Raw genomic sequence first — 14,528 nt, forward strand, 5'->3', positions numbered from 1 at the left:
CCATTTCTACCAAAGAGCCAAAATGATAGCTTTGTCTGTGCTGAAATGTCACTACCCCATTCCCCCATTTTGGTGACTGAAATAGTTTTAATAGTTTCTCAGCTATTTATTTGGATTTGTAGCCTTTCCTGTCCTTGAGAGCTCACAATATCACCTTCACATTTCAAATTTTGTTTACTGTAATCTGTCAGGTAAATAACTATAAACTCCCATTTCGCAGATGAGGAACTAAGTCTGAGAAAATGACTTGCCCAAGATCACCTACAGCAGTGGTTCTCAACCTTCCTAATGCCGCGACCCTTTAATACAGTTCCTCATGTTGTGGTGACCCCCCAAAGGGGTCGCGACCCCCAGGTTGAGAACCACTGACCTACATTCCATTCCCCATTACTGATATGGAATGTGATATGGTATCTGAGACCTGGTTCTCAGATTCTTTCGGATCTAATCTGGAAAATACGTGAACCCAACTGAGAATGGAATAATTCCTTTATTGGTCACATCATGTTCAATTCCACAACAAACTATCATGGATTGTGTTTTACATATATTAATGTGAGCAAATTCCTTGAAGTATCTTCATGGAATGAGAAGAAAAAAGGAATTACTTTCCTTTATGATTTGTAGGGATTTCATCCCAGTTTTGATGTCAGTCCTTATTAATGCCCCTTTCATTGGATTCAGCTGCTAGCAGCCATGGCAAAACTCTAGTATAAGATTTTTTTGCAGACCACAAGGGCCTGGTGGTTGTGAGGGGAGTGCTCAAATAAAATCCTAGGAGATGGAGATCCAAGAGGAAAATATGATGGTATGGAATCTTCGGGATACAGCACAAATGCGGTCACTTTCCACTGAAGTATGTCTGCCTATCCTACAGTTCCATAATTACTGCACATTTGGTTTCTCTATCATTTGTCTTCCTTCATTCTGGCCTTCTCTGTCTGTATGCCTGCTCTTAGGCTTTACCCGGGGTTTATACAAAACAATTTACAGATATAACATTTTACAATTTCTCAAACTGTTTTCTGACCGTGATTAAGTGTGTGTTACTTACCCAATATTAAAAATGATCCCGAGCCTCTCGCCAAGTGATGAATGGCCAGATATTTCTCCAGCACGATACGTTATATAACTGTTCTACATTCTCTCCTGATGCTGTTGGGGATCCCAACTGAGCTACAGCAAAAATGATTTTACCTCCCAAGGGAACATTAGCTCTGTAATCTGCACCAGGATGTCCGGATGGCTAACAGGGTATTCAATGTCAGGGTTATTTTAACTAATTAATTAAATACTTCCATCCCACATGTTCCTCTAAGGAGCAAACATACATGGGAAATCCCATTTTATCCCTTCAGCAGCCCCTGTGATGTAAGATAAGCTTATGTGAGGCTTGGCTACATCGATTTAAACAAATCCAACTTTTCATTCACTTCGTTGCATTGCCTTTCTACAGTGCCAGGCTTAGACGAAGAGAGGCCCTAGGCTATTCCACATGTGAGGCCCCTTCCAATCCCCCCCACTCTCATGACCAGAGGAAGATGGAAGAGTGCTTTAAACAAAATTGAATGAGGATGATGACAGGTTCACATTCACAATTCCTCCTCTAAAGGACATTGTTAGATACTGTAGTTGTTGGGGAAAATATGGATTGCACGGAAAATTTCTGAAGGGTTCTTTAGAGATTACAGTGCATTATGACAGCATGTGTAACAGAAGCCTATGATAGTGTCACAAATATTCCAAGGCCAGAGGCCCCCTAAATTTTGAGGCCCCTAGGCCAAGCACGCAGGTGAATCTGTCACTGTCTTTCCACAAAGTTCACAATTTGCCAGCATGCAAGTCTCTGTCAAAAGCAGTGCCATCTGTGCAAGTAATTTCTGTGACGTTTATATAGTTGAGTTTATTGGTTAACATAGGGCAATTCCCCACTGGCAGAGTCGACCTAGGTTTGACCTAGGTTTGTCCCAGCAACTCCTCAGCTGAGTTTGACCTGGGTTCGTTTCAGTTCTGCCCCCCTCAGAACTGGAATTTCTGATTCCAGTTCTGAGGTACAGCTTTTTCCCCGAACCTAGGTCAAACTCAGTTGGAAGCTAGACAGTGGGGAATCGTCCGTGGCGACTCTCCCATTCAGCCAATCAAGAGCTGTGTTGTGGGCATGCGCAGAACGGGAGAGTCGCAGCAGGGAAAAGCGCGCCCTTTTTATTTTAACTGCTATTTTCGTAGCTGCAATGTATATAAAAAAAGGACACACACTCAGGTTTCCCGCCGTAAATCAAATGAAGAAGAGATGGTTTTATACCCTACTTTTTCTATATCCTTAAGGAGTCTCAATGAGGTTTATAATTGCCTTCCCTTCCCCACAGCAGATACCTTGTGAGGTAGGTGGGGCTGAGAGAGTTCTGAGAGAACTGTGACTAGTCCAAGGTCAACCAGCAGGCTTCATGTAGAGGAGTGAGGAAAGAAACCCAGATTATCAGATGAGAGACTGCCACTCTTAACCATGCTGGCAGAAATGCTTCCAGAACTGCATAAACAAGGCATGAATACAGCACTTCTCTCCTTCTATTTGCCCCCAGTTATTGGCATCCAGATGTGTACTGTCTCTGAACATGGAGGATCCATTTAGTTAAAAATGGGTCTATTAGATCTTCCCAAGCAGGCAGAGCTTCGTTGAACAGATGTGAAGCTTCCACATTTGAATACTGTGAGGTCATTGTGTGGGTGATGCTGAGGAATTAATGTGCCTCTGGAAAGATCCCATCAACTAGTTGATTAGCCCTAGTTGTTTGCATTCAGCAGTGGAGATAAGGGAGCAATCCGAATTCTATAATAGCAAATGGAAACTCATTGCTTCTTTTCCTTGGAAGTGAAACTAAGCAAACCGTTTTAGTAAAACTTGATTCAGATATGTTAAGAGTTACCAGAAGGCAGACAAAGTTGCTCAAGGGTGGTTGAGCCCATGATCTGATAGCCCGCTGAAATAATATTTAGCACTTGCCATTCCCAAGAGGGCCTGCAATCTCTGCTGCACCCTCACCCACCCCCCACTGCCCCCTGGTCTAAGTTTCTCTCTGCAACTGCAGATGTTCAAGTTTTTGGAGCTGGGGGGTCTTGTATTTGTGGAACATCCTTCTGAGAGAGGCTTTCCAATTTCCAGGCCTTTTGGTGAGGCTGTAAATCAAAGTATTTTTCATACCACTTCAGGACAGAGTTTGAGTCTGGGCAAAAAAGGGAATGTTTTCCGGCTGTTAATATGATGTTCCAGTATTGGCAATTTTAATGCGGTTTTAACATGTTTGATTTGTCTTTTGTTATCCACCTTGGGTCTATTTGCCAGGCAAAAAGATGACCTATGAATATTTTAAATAAAGAAATATTCATGTGGGTCTTTTACTAGCAGGCAGTCCTAACCAGAGTTACACCCATCCATTGACTGGCACTGTATGTGACATACACTATCTCAGCTATCATTATAACAATCCTATGTGGTCAGTATTATTATACTATATTACAAAATGGGGCAGAGGGAGAAATACAGCGGCTTAGGGTTTCCCAGTTAATTCAAAGCAGAGCTCAGATTTGAACCAGCGGGACTCTCAACTCATTCCCCCCCCCCCCATAAACCCTCATGAAACAGATGGATGCAGGCTTCATATCATAGTGGCTGGTGGGCTCCCTTGCTGGAATTGAACAGACAGCTTCAGCTTTCAAGGCTGTCATTAGTTTGTGGGCTTTTCCTGCACGTTGTGGCTGGCACACTTCTCCCAAGAAAGCAGTAAAGGAAGGGAGAGAAGACTTGCGACAGCAAAAACTGGGTGATCTGATTCTTTCGTAACAGTTTTATTTATTTCTATCCCACCTTCTCCTGTAAGGAGATGCAAGATGGCTTACAAGCTCCTTTCCCTTCCTCTCCCCACCGCAGACACCTTGTGAGGTAGGTGGGGCTGAGAGAGTTCCAAAGAAGAACTGTGACTAGCCCAAGGTCACTCAGCAGGAACGTAGGAGTGCGGAAACACATCTGGTTCACCGGATAAGCCTCTGCCACTCAGGTGGAGGAGTGGGGAATCAAACCTTGTTCTCCAGATTAGAATACACCTGCTCTTAACCACGCATCTTTATAACATATTTTACTTTATTTTTTCACTTTGTATCCAAAAAGAAAGGGGGGGGGGAAATATCCAGAAGTCTCTTTGTGTGCGTAAAGTGCCGTCAAGCCATAGCTGACTTATGATGACCCCACCAAAGGGCTTTCAAGGTGAGTGAGAAGCAAAAGTGTATTGACACCATCACTGCCTTCCTTTGCAGAGTCTTCCTTGGTACTCTCCCTTCCAAATACTGATCCTGCTTAGCTGCTGAGATCTGATACTATGCTGTCTTCCCTCCCGTTCAGAAATACATGGTAGTGGACAGTGCTGTCAAGTGACAGCTGACTTATTGTGACCTCAAGGGATTTTCAAGGCAAGAGATGTTTGAAGGTGGTTTGTCATTGCTTGCCTCTATCTGGACTGAGCAAGTTCAGAGGGAACTGTGGCTGGTCCATAGTCACCCATCAAGGAGTGGGGAACCAAGCCCGGTTCTTCAGACAACAGTCTGCTGCTCTTAACCAGAGCACCATGCTAGCTCTCTATTCAGAAATATAAGGGCTTCTATATTATTTACTCGTACTCTACATATTTCTCATACACTGAAGAGTGCAAAGCATGGAGAACCAAAAGATGTATATAATATGCACACCGGTGCAAAGTATGTTTTATAGAAAACTGTTTAGTAGGACAACCTTCATTTTACAGAATGGGAGACAGACTGCAGGGCAGTGTTTTCTAGAAGCTTTCTTGGAAAGCAGATGTCTTGTCTGGGGTTGGACGTCTTGTGGGTCAGACCTCAACCACACCATCCACTGGGCTTAGTGCTATCTTGGAAGCAAGATCTCAGTTTGAATCTGAACTTGCGTAAAATAAATTCTCTTTCTAATGTTAGATCAAGTGACACAATTATGAACTTCTTTTTCCATCCCTCAAACCACGTCCATCCTTGCAAGGAAAAAAAAAACCCTTAGAAGGAAACCACCCAAATTTCTCGATTGGTCCTTTTATCTGGTCTCAAAGAAATTTAAACCCTTCAAGGACAGGAAAGGCATTCCTGGGCAAAAATACAGAGCAGCTCATGGCCTTTTGCTCATTTTCCTTCTTAGCAGGTGGCTGCTGTATCATAAGAATCCTGCAACTTTCCTGAGAGCAGAAGCACGTCTTTAAGGTAAAGAAGGTTTTTTATCGGCAGTGTTTAATTGAAGGCCAAACTTTATTCATAACTAGTTTTTTAAAAAAATTAAAAGCAATTTTGGAAGGCTGAAATGGGGTGCAGAAGAAGTGGGCTGGAAGAAGGACTAGATAACCCATTCCCCTCATTCTGTTTCTGCACTAAAAACATGCTTCTGCCAAGCTGGTTTCCAATCTGTGTGTGTTCAGGGGCGGAGGGGGGCTGGGGTAGAATCCTTGTATCTTTACTTTGTTGTGTGAGGAGGGAGTGGCTGCACATAATTTTTAGAGGATAAATAGTATAGAGGGAAGAGTTACGCAGATTTAGCCCTTCAAACTCCATTGGTTTTATTAATTGAAATGGAGGGGTTTCCCTTTAAAACTTGTCTTTTCTTCTTTGAAATATTAATAACCATATGGTAATCTCAGCTTTGATTAATGAAACAAAGTGAGGGTTGAAGGTTTGATCCCTTTTGCATTTCCTGCATGCCTTCAATCCAAACTGTAGCTGCACACATGCACAATGTATAATGTACAAGTGGATGGAGATTTGTGATGTGTTTTGGCCTTCAGATTGAGCCCCATTTTGTAGAGGCCCCCAGTTTATATATTGGTATCACAAGAAGGTCTCTTTCTTATCTATCTTTGATTGCAGCAGCAGAAATATCAGTGTTTTCTTTCTGTTATTGTTCAGGATGTTGCTTCAGAGAAGGAAGGGAATGTGTGTTTGTGTGCTAAGTTCCATTCAGTCACCTCTAACTCATGGCAACCCTGTGAATCAGTGTACTCCAAAACATCCCATTGTTAACAGCCTTGTGTCAGGGGGATTGTGTCTAGTTTTGAGATGCATTCCTAGCTCAATGTAATTGCTACAAGATATATATAACCAGCCTGCTATATGTTATCACTGCCGTTCTTTTATGGCTTCACATGCCAAGTAGATAACCAGGCTTTCCCCTAACACTTAGGTCTCATGGGAAACTGGATTGTTTCTGTTTTCCTGTGGGGGCAGGATACCAGGTGGCTATATCTCTATCGCCTTAGCTCCAAACTAACTCTTTCTCACATTCCTTAGAAAAATGGGAGGGGGAATTAACACTGGGTAAAGGGGGTAGCAAAACCAGGTTCGCCAGAACTGGCTTTGACAAGCTGGGTGCTTCAATGTTTCTCAATAAATGCTGCTCATCAACAATACAGAGTCCATTTGTTACTTCAAGGTTCAAGAACTAACACCTTGCAATCTGAGGGCCATGACTCCCTTTGTAGAGTCAGTCCGTTTCATATTGGGTCTTTCTGGAAGGGAACAGAGAAGGTGAAAAACATAAAGGAGAAAAACAGAGAAAGAAAAAATGGCTAAAACGTTGCTTATTTATGTATTTTAAATGATTCTATATTATCTTCGTTTATTATTGTTTAAGGGCTGCTCAAAGTATAGGTTTAAATATGAATATAAACATGAAATAAAGGTGGGTCCCATGTTGCTTGTTGGGGTTTAAGATAGGTCTGAAAATGTTGATGGCTTCTGTTCTTCTGTGTGGTGGGCAGCCTAATCTGGGGGAGGGGGCAGACCTACCTCTGGTGCTGGTGCAGCCCTGCACTGATGTGACTGCCCACGCTGCTGGTGCAAGGGGCAAATGCACTGGTGAAGGGGAGACTTATTCTGGAGGGCAGACACTGCATGGCCCCACAGTACTGAACTTGGAAGTTGCTGCTGGTTCCTAGGCCCATTTTGTTCAATGGTGCTTATTCTCAAGAAAGTGCTCTCAGGATTGCACTGCTAATTACATACACAGACCTGAGCCCATTCAAGAAATTACCCTTGATTAGAAGCTTTCCACAATTAACAGTGCTGGAAAAGAGCAGCAAAGCATCATTGCAGATAAAAAGATTCACAGGCCTTTGTGCGAAATGAACTAAATCTGTGGAACCAGTTTTCCCATTTTCATACATTTGCACTATCCAGTAACATGTTGAGTTCTTCATACTTGTACAGAAAGTTTGGGGTATGAAGGTTCTTATGCATTTAAGTGTTTGTGTGTCTGTATAGAAATATTTTTATTTAAAATTGTGGCAGAACAGCCGGCTGGCTTGTTAGCACTTCTTGGAGGCATCTAGGCCCCTAACAACCATCCTAAATGTTTGCTGAGTGATGCTCTGCTTTCCCTGCCCACCCAACTCTTGGGCCATTTTTGCACAGCAAAATTGCACCGGTGTGAAGGATTTTTTCTCTTTGTTTCTCCTTCAGTATGCTGCCGTCAACTGGTCATTTTAGGAATCTCCCACCAAGAGGGCCAATAGTACTCTCAGGGTCACTTCTTGTGTCATCGTTCTAAGACTAGTGCCCTCCTAGTGCCCATATCTCTTGCTACCCACGGTCTTGTTACCACAGGGATGACTTGCCACATTTGCACGCTTGTGGGAAAATGGTAATTTAGAAATTGACCACCTCTCTTCCTCTGGCATCCATTTTAATTATCGTGTTTGAATAGTGGAGATCTATGTGGTATGGAGAACAACTACCAGCATTTTAAATAGTAAAGGATGTATTAAAAGTAAAAAAGGTTCACACACACACACTACACAGCAATGGATTGAGCAGGGAAACATGTAACCATGCAATAATCCTTTGTCCCTCAGCCCTATACGTGTACTATGTGATCTTGTACTAAGGTAGGCTCTTTAGCATACAAGTTACAGTTTGCTAAAAGTTGCTTGTTACTTTGGAGTCTTTTTCAAGGCATTGAGCACTTTGTCTGCTCCATCTGGCAATTGTGGACATCAACATGGCAGTTGGGTGTAAGAGGTGACTCTTCCAGATGGATCGGCCAAAATGGACCCTTCTATCTCTATGCCAAAGAATTTTATTCCTTCGGCTTTCTGACCTCCTTATGGGTCGAAAAGTTCTTTTTTGAAATCTCCAGGAAGATATGATGTAGCCTATTGTACCCCCATCCCAAAATCTCTGCGAACCTTGTAGGTGTCCAATTCCAACTGTGGCGTGAGCTGGCCATTAGCCTTTCAAAAGCTTTGATGTCTGGTGCTTGGGTGATACTTGAGGCCAACTGAATCCCCCCTCCTGCCTCTCTTCTTGGTAGAGAGAAAAACACTTGAAATGAAATGCATGGGGGTTGTCAAGCCCAAATCCTGAAGCAAAAAGATATTTCTTCACAGAAACAAATGGTATGCTGGAGCCGTTAATCCAAGCTGCTTTTGAAACTCTCCTCAGTGTCACTGTTTGAAACACTTTTAGCCTTTTCTTTTTTTGTGTGGTCTCTTAATTTGTGGTCTAGTTAATGGATTTGTGAACTTAGCTTAAAGTAGGTGTTGCCTACCTATTTTTAAAATCTTTTTTTTAGTCATTGCCTCCAGCAGATGTTGCCAACATTTAGTAATGAAAAATATCTTGAGCTACTACCATCGTAGAGTGTATGTATGTATAGGGAGGTGGAATGGTATAGTATAGCTTGATGGTATCAGATCTTACAAACTAAGGAGGGCTGGTTCTAAGGTGGGAGACCACCAAGGAAAATTCTACAGAGGAAGGCAATGGCAAACTACCTCCACTTAATCACTTGCCTTGAAAGACTCCTGCCATAAGTCAGCTGTGACTTGGTGGCACTTTACACACACATGTATGTACAAGATTCCATGCTAAAATATAAAACAAGCAAGGAATCTGCAAAGACTTGCAGGAGGGTCTCTCATTTTCCCTTGTACCCCTCTTCCACTCTCTTTCCCTTCCTTAGAACCCCCAAAGCTCCTTCCCAATTCCTGTTTCCTTCTCTTCTTGCCAGCCAGTCTACCCTTATCTGCACCCTTCTTCAGCTTTCCCTCCTTCCCTCTCCCTCACAGCCTCTTCCCAGAACAAATCTGGCTAAGGTGCACTTTGGCTACCAATGCTGGGCTGGGCCATGTTGCATTGTGGCTGCCAGTGCTGAGCCGGGCCAAGTTGTTCTGTACTTGCTGGCACTGGATTAGAGTTGTGTGGTGGCCACTGCTGCCAGACCAGGATGGGCCCAGTAGCATGGTAGACTCCATGGCTTTGTATACTGATGAGCTCCCTCCCTTCCTTGAGCCTGGCCTCCACAGACTCTATTCCCAAATCTCCAGGAATTTTCCTACCCGCAGTTGGCAACCCTAACAGCAGCTGCCACCATGATGTGACAGGCCCAGTTGTGTAGTGGCTGCTATGCTTGGCACAGTTGTGTCCTGGCTGATGCTAGGCTGTGCTAAGCCCAGTAACTTGGTGGCTACTGGGCCCTGTTGCACTGCGGCTACCATTGTTACTGTGCGTGGCCTAGTTGTGTATGTAATTAGTCTTTGCTTTTCCCAGAGAGTTCTCCTCCATCATAAGATAAAACAGAAGAGGCAACCTTTTATAGTGCTGTTTTGGCCCCCAAGGGTTTTGTAAAGCAATACTGCTTTATTCATAACCTCTGTTATGTAAAACCCTCTGAATTGTACACAGGAGATGAAATTCTAAAATCTGAACAAGGTGTAGCCATCGGTTTTGTTCCATTCAACCCAGCATCTTGCTCATTGCTTACAACTTTGACTTGATATGAAGGGTACCTGATATTGGGCCAATCTGAGGCTGGCTTCATGACATACAAATGTTTTGTTTGATAAATATATAGTGGCTGTTTGACCAGTCCTTCTCTGTGGGCACAGTCTAATAAAAGTTAGTTCCAGCTAAAGGACCTTGTGAAATTTAAGGGAATTAAGTTACGTATTTCTAAGTCCTGGTCTATTGATTTCAATAATGATTATGTGTTAATAGATTTCATTATTACATTCTGACAGATTATGCCGGTCTCTCTAGAGAAAATGTACACTAAGTCCTGAGGGCCCCTAAGAAGGTCATGTCTACTAAGAATCAAGGGTATGAAGTTGACCAAGTCTAGAAATAGGATAAAATAAACAAAACAGGTCAGAACACTGAATCCATTGGTTACCACAGGAGTGTGCAAGATTTGGAATAAACACATCTCTATCAAGAGGATGTATGTCGTCATCCCATTTTGCATCACTTGCTATCACTACACATACGGGGGTTACCACGTAATGCAATCTTGAGAACACTTTCTAGAAAAAAGTCCCACTGAAATATACCTGATTGGGAGTCTGAGAAGACCTTGGCTTTTTATCATCTAACATTGTGGCAGCCCAACTTTCCCGACATTGCTGTGCACTATTAAACTCAGCATTGCCTGCTGATTACGTGAACATGTTGTTTTTCCGTTTACTTATTTGTGTGTGAGGCATATTCGATGCTACGTAGACACAACATCAGTAAGGCTTTGCATCTTGAGTCTCCTTAGCTTTGAAGGTTCGATTGGTTTTTTTTTTAAAAGAAAAGAACTGTTTTGGCTTGAAATGCTTTATTTTTCCAGGCTATGTGGACAAAAAACCCCCCAAACACAGTTCTTTTTTAAAAAATTGCAAAATATTTGAAATGTTCTGTATGGAAAAAGCCCTTCTTAGATTTAGTTTCACAGGGTAGTCATGTTGGTCTGCAGTAGAACAGCTAGATTCCAGTCCAGAAGCACCTTAGAAATCAGCCAGACTTTTGAGAATCAAAGAATCTGACACAGGGCACTCTCAAAAAATGCCCCCAAAATCTTGGTCTCTAAGGCTGGTTTTTCACTGTAGAAATGCCCTGTGGTATGTCTGGGAGCGTACTTGCTGCGGGGCTCCTCACCCCACTCGTAGCACCCCATGGCTGCCCCGTTCTTTCCCTGATTGGAGTCAGGACCAATGCAGGAAAATCCAGCTGGTTTTTCATAAGCTTTGCCATAAGCACCACAAGCTCTTCTGGGATCTCTTCCATGTATGTGCCTCCATTTCCTGCTTTCTGATCGGCTGAACCTTGCTCCGTTTCCTGCGTTCTGATTGGCCGAATCTCGTCCCATCCCCCCCCCACTCACTGTCAGCATTTTATTTTATTTTAAAAACTTTTTATTTTTATTTTTAAAAGTCAGTTATTCTCTCACACTCATGAGGAGGGAAGCTGGTGATTCTCTCACACGCAAACTCCTCGCGCATGTGAGAGAATCACCGGCTTCCCTGACGGCAAACTTCTCGCGCGTGCAACAGGATCACTGGCTTCCCTGCTGGCAAACTCCTCGCTCGTGCAACAGAATCACTGGCTTCCCCCCTGCAAACTCCTTGTAGATGTGGGGAGGGCGAGAAGGCAGGGATTCTCTTGTTTGGTGGGGTGGGCCAGAGCAACAAGGTGGGGAAAATGGCTGCCGTACTGCTGCCGTGAAGTTGTGCATGGCAGGGAAGTCTCCGGAGCAACAGGGGGGCATTTAAAAAAGTCCCTCCATTTTGGCGGTTCTGGAAAGCTGCGGAGCAAAGCCAATGTTCCGGGGCGGCGCTGGGGCAACAGCATGGCAGACACGTTGCAGCAACGGAGGCAGTGCAGAACTCTCCATTGCATCGGGGCATTCCCCGTGCCAACAGAGGAGCAATTTCACCATGCAAAAACGGCCTAAGATGCTACTGGATTTCCATCTAGCTGTTCTGCTTAGGAGTGTTTTCAGGTTAATCTCATAACAACCTTTTGAGACAAGTCAAGCTCAGTCTGAAAAACAGTAATTGGTCCGAGGTCACTCAGTGAGTTTTATAGCTGAGCAGGGACTACAGCAATACTCCAACTAATGCCATGGTAGAATAATGAACTCTCTGTGGTATTGGCAAGCATGTTTGTTGAGGCTGTTCCATAATTTAATATAGCTTCCCATTAGTAGATTTTTTCCTCTTGTAATTCAATACGATGTTTCCCGTTGCTTTTATTTTTATTTCATGGCTTCCATTACAAAGTCTTTATGTAATGCGTCTATGTCCCTCTTCTGCCCCTTAAAAACGGAATAACTTGATTGTTTTGACCCCAAAAGAATGCTAAGTGGTATTTGGTATGCTTAGAAGTGCTTAGTTTGCTTAGAAGTCCTGGGTCCAGGGGTTATACGCTGAGGGACTGGCCAACTGAAGTAAACCTGGATTCAATTTGTGGTCCCGAAGGTAATTTTAATTACAAATGAAGTCACATTTATGGCTGAAAAAGGCATGTAACAGAAAAGAAACTTCCCAAAAATTCAGTGGCTTTTTCATCTGGCAGCCTTTGAAAACGAACATTGGGGGAAAAAATTCTTGGATGATCCTTACTGAGGTTTATGGTGACAGTCCGGCAGGATCTTAAATACTGCCTAGTTCAAAGTCCTGACGCAATGTCTTCATTAGTTAATTTATCTCAGATGAGCTAGGGATTGGAAGGCTCAGGGAGATAGCTAATTTCTGAGACACTTTGGCAAGCTATTGGAAAGTTTGGGAAACGAAATAACATATTACTAAAGATGTGCCTTGCAGGACAGGTGGCCAGGCTAACCACAGGATAAGGAGGACTGGGGAGTGGGCTGTCTCAGAAGAATGGCATGCTGTGAGACAAGGAATCCTTTTGGTGCGGTTTCATCCTGGTGCTTTCACTGTGGGTAGTGCCACTAGATGCAGTCACAGGATCCCAGTAGTCACAGGATCCCAGAGTCTTGAATCAAATTTGTTAAAGATTATACATTCATTATTTTTAACAAGGAATTTTCATCATAGGGTGGGAAGGCCCTGAAATTCTCCCATTATTATTTGTTCTTATTCATGTTAGATCATTTAACCTAAGCCACTAAGGAGGGACCATGTACAGTGACAGATCCCATCTCTTTAAATGCACGTCTGTCCTAACTCATGAACATAAGAACATAAGAACTAGCCTGCTAGATCAGACCAGAGTCCATCTAGCCCAGCACTCTGCTACTCGCAGTGGCCCACCAGGTGCCTTCGGGAGCTCACGTGCAAGATGTGAAAGCAACGGCCTTCTGCTGCTGCTGCTCCTGAGCACCTGGTCTGCTAAGGCATTTGCAATCTGAGATCAAGGAGGATCAAGATTGGTAATGTATAATGTAGAGGCTGAAGGGCTGAATTATTTTTAAAATAAAAGGAAGAAAGGTTGTTTTTTATACCCCGCTTTTCTCTATCTTTAAGGAGTCTCAAAGTGGCTCACAAACTCTTTCCCCTCCCCTGCCCACAGCAGACACCTTGTGAGGTAAGTGGGGCTGAAAGAGTTCTGAGAGAACTGTGACTGGGTCAAAGTCTCTCTGCATACTTGATAAGAAGAAGTTGGGAAACAAATTCATGTGGAGGAGTGGGAGATCACATGATTGCTAAACTTTCCCTGGCCTACAGACAGCTTATTTCTTCTCAGCTTTTCCTTCGGTGTCACTTTTGCCTCAGCCTGGCTCTGGTGTTGGAAATGGGCCTAACAGGAAGAAAAGTGCCCTTGGGAAGAACTGTGGGGAGTTGTGTGGGAAGAGGGTTTAGATATCTTTACCAATAGACTTATTAATTTATTTGCTTTGTTTTTAGCCTGCCTTTCCCCCAAGACTGAAGGCAGGTTACAAAATATAAACAATGTACTCATTCAGCAAATAGAATGCAACAGCACAGAATTAAAAAATAATGGAAACAACCACCTGCCTGAGGCAAGGGAGCCCATAGAAATGTACCAAGTGGAATTACAAATGGGATCCACCCTCTACTTTATACATGATTGCCGCCAACTCACATCTAAAGAGGCAGCTCTGCTGCTGTCACATTGAGATTGGCCCTCAGTTTATAATGTATACCTCCTCCATTTTCCAAGAGAAATGAGGTAATATAGAAGAGCAATACAGTTTAGCAGAACAATCTTGTAAACTCTAGCAATTTGTATTTTTATACAGAGGTTGTAATGGAAATCTATTTCAAAGGAAGGCATAGATAAAATACCAACTGAAATTCCTCCTTTCGTGTTAGGAAGTTCACAGGTTGGGTCTGGGACCCCACACTCTGTTAGACACAAACCAATCATGCATGAGTTGTGGGTTCTTCTCTATTTCTGCATGTACTGTTCCCGATAAGGATCCGGCCATGATGTATACTGAGGAAAGGCTTCAGCCTTTTCCCTGCACCAGTTTTCCAAACTGAAACAGTCATAGGCATGCTATTTTGGGATGTCTGCTTGTTCCAGGGGTTACTTGTGGGTTTCTCTAATAGGCCCTTGTTACCTTGAATAATTGTTGTTACCTTGAATAATTTTTAAGAGCTTGCAGGTTGATCTGATTGTTCCAGTTTTCTGTCTGCTCACACTCTATGTGATGCAGAAATACTGCAGTATCACGAGCCCCCAGAAGAGCCCACTCTCTGCTTAAGTTTATTTAAGTCTGCCTCTGAATGGAAGGA

Source organism: Sphaerodactylus townsendi, linkage group LG05 (genome assembly GCF_021028975.2).
Source record: "Sphaerodactylus townsendi isolate TG3544 linkage group LG05, MPM_Stown_v2.3, whole genome shotgun sequence".
In the NCBI taxonomy this organism is placed as follows: domain Eukaryota; kingdom Metazoa; phylum Chordata; class Lepidosauria; order Squamata; family Sphaerodactylidae; genus Sphaerodactylus; species Sphaerodactylus townsendi.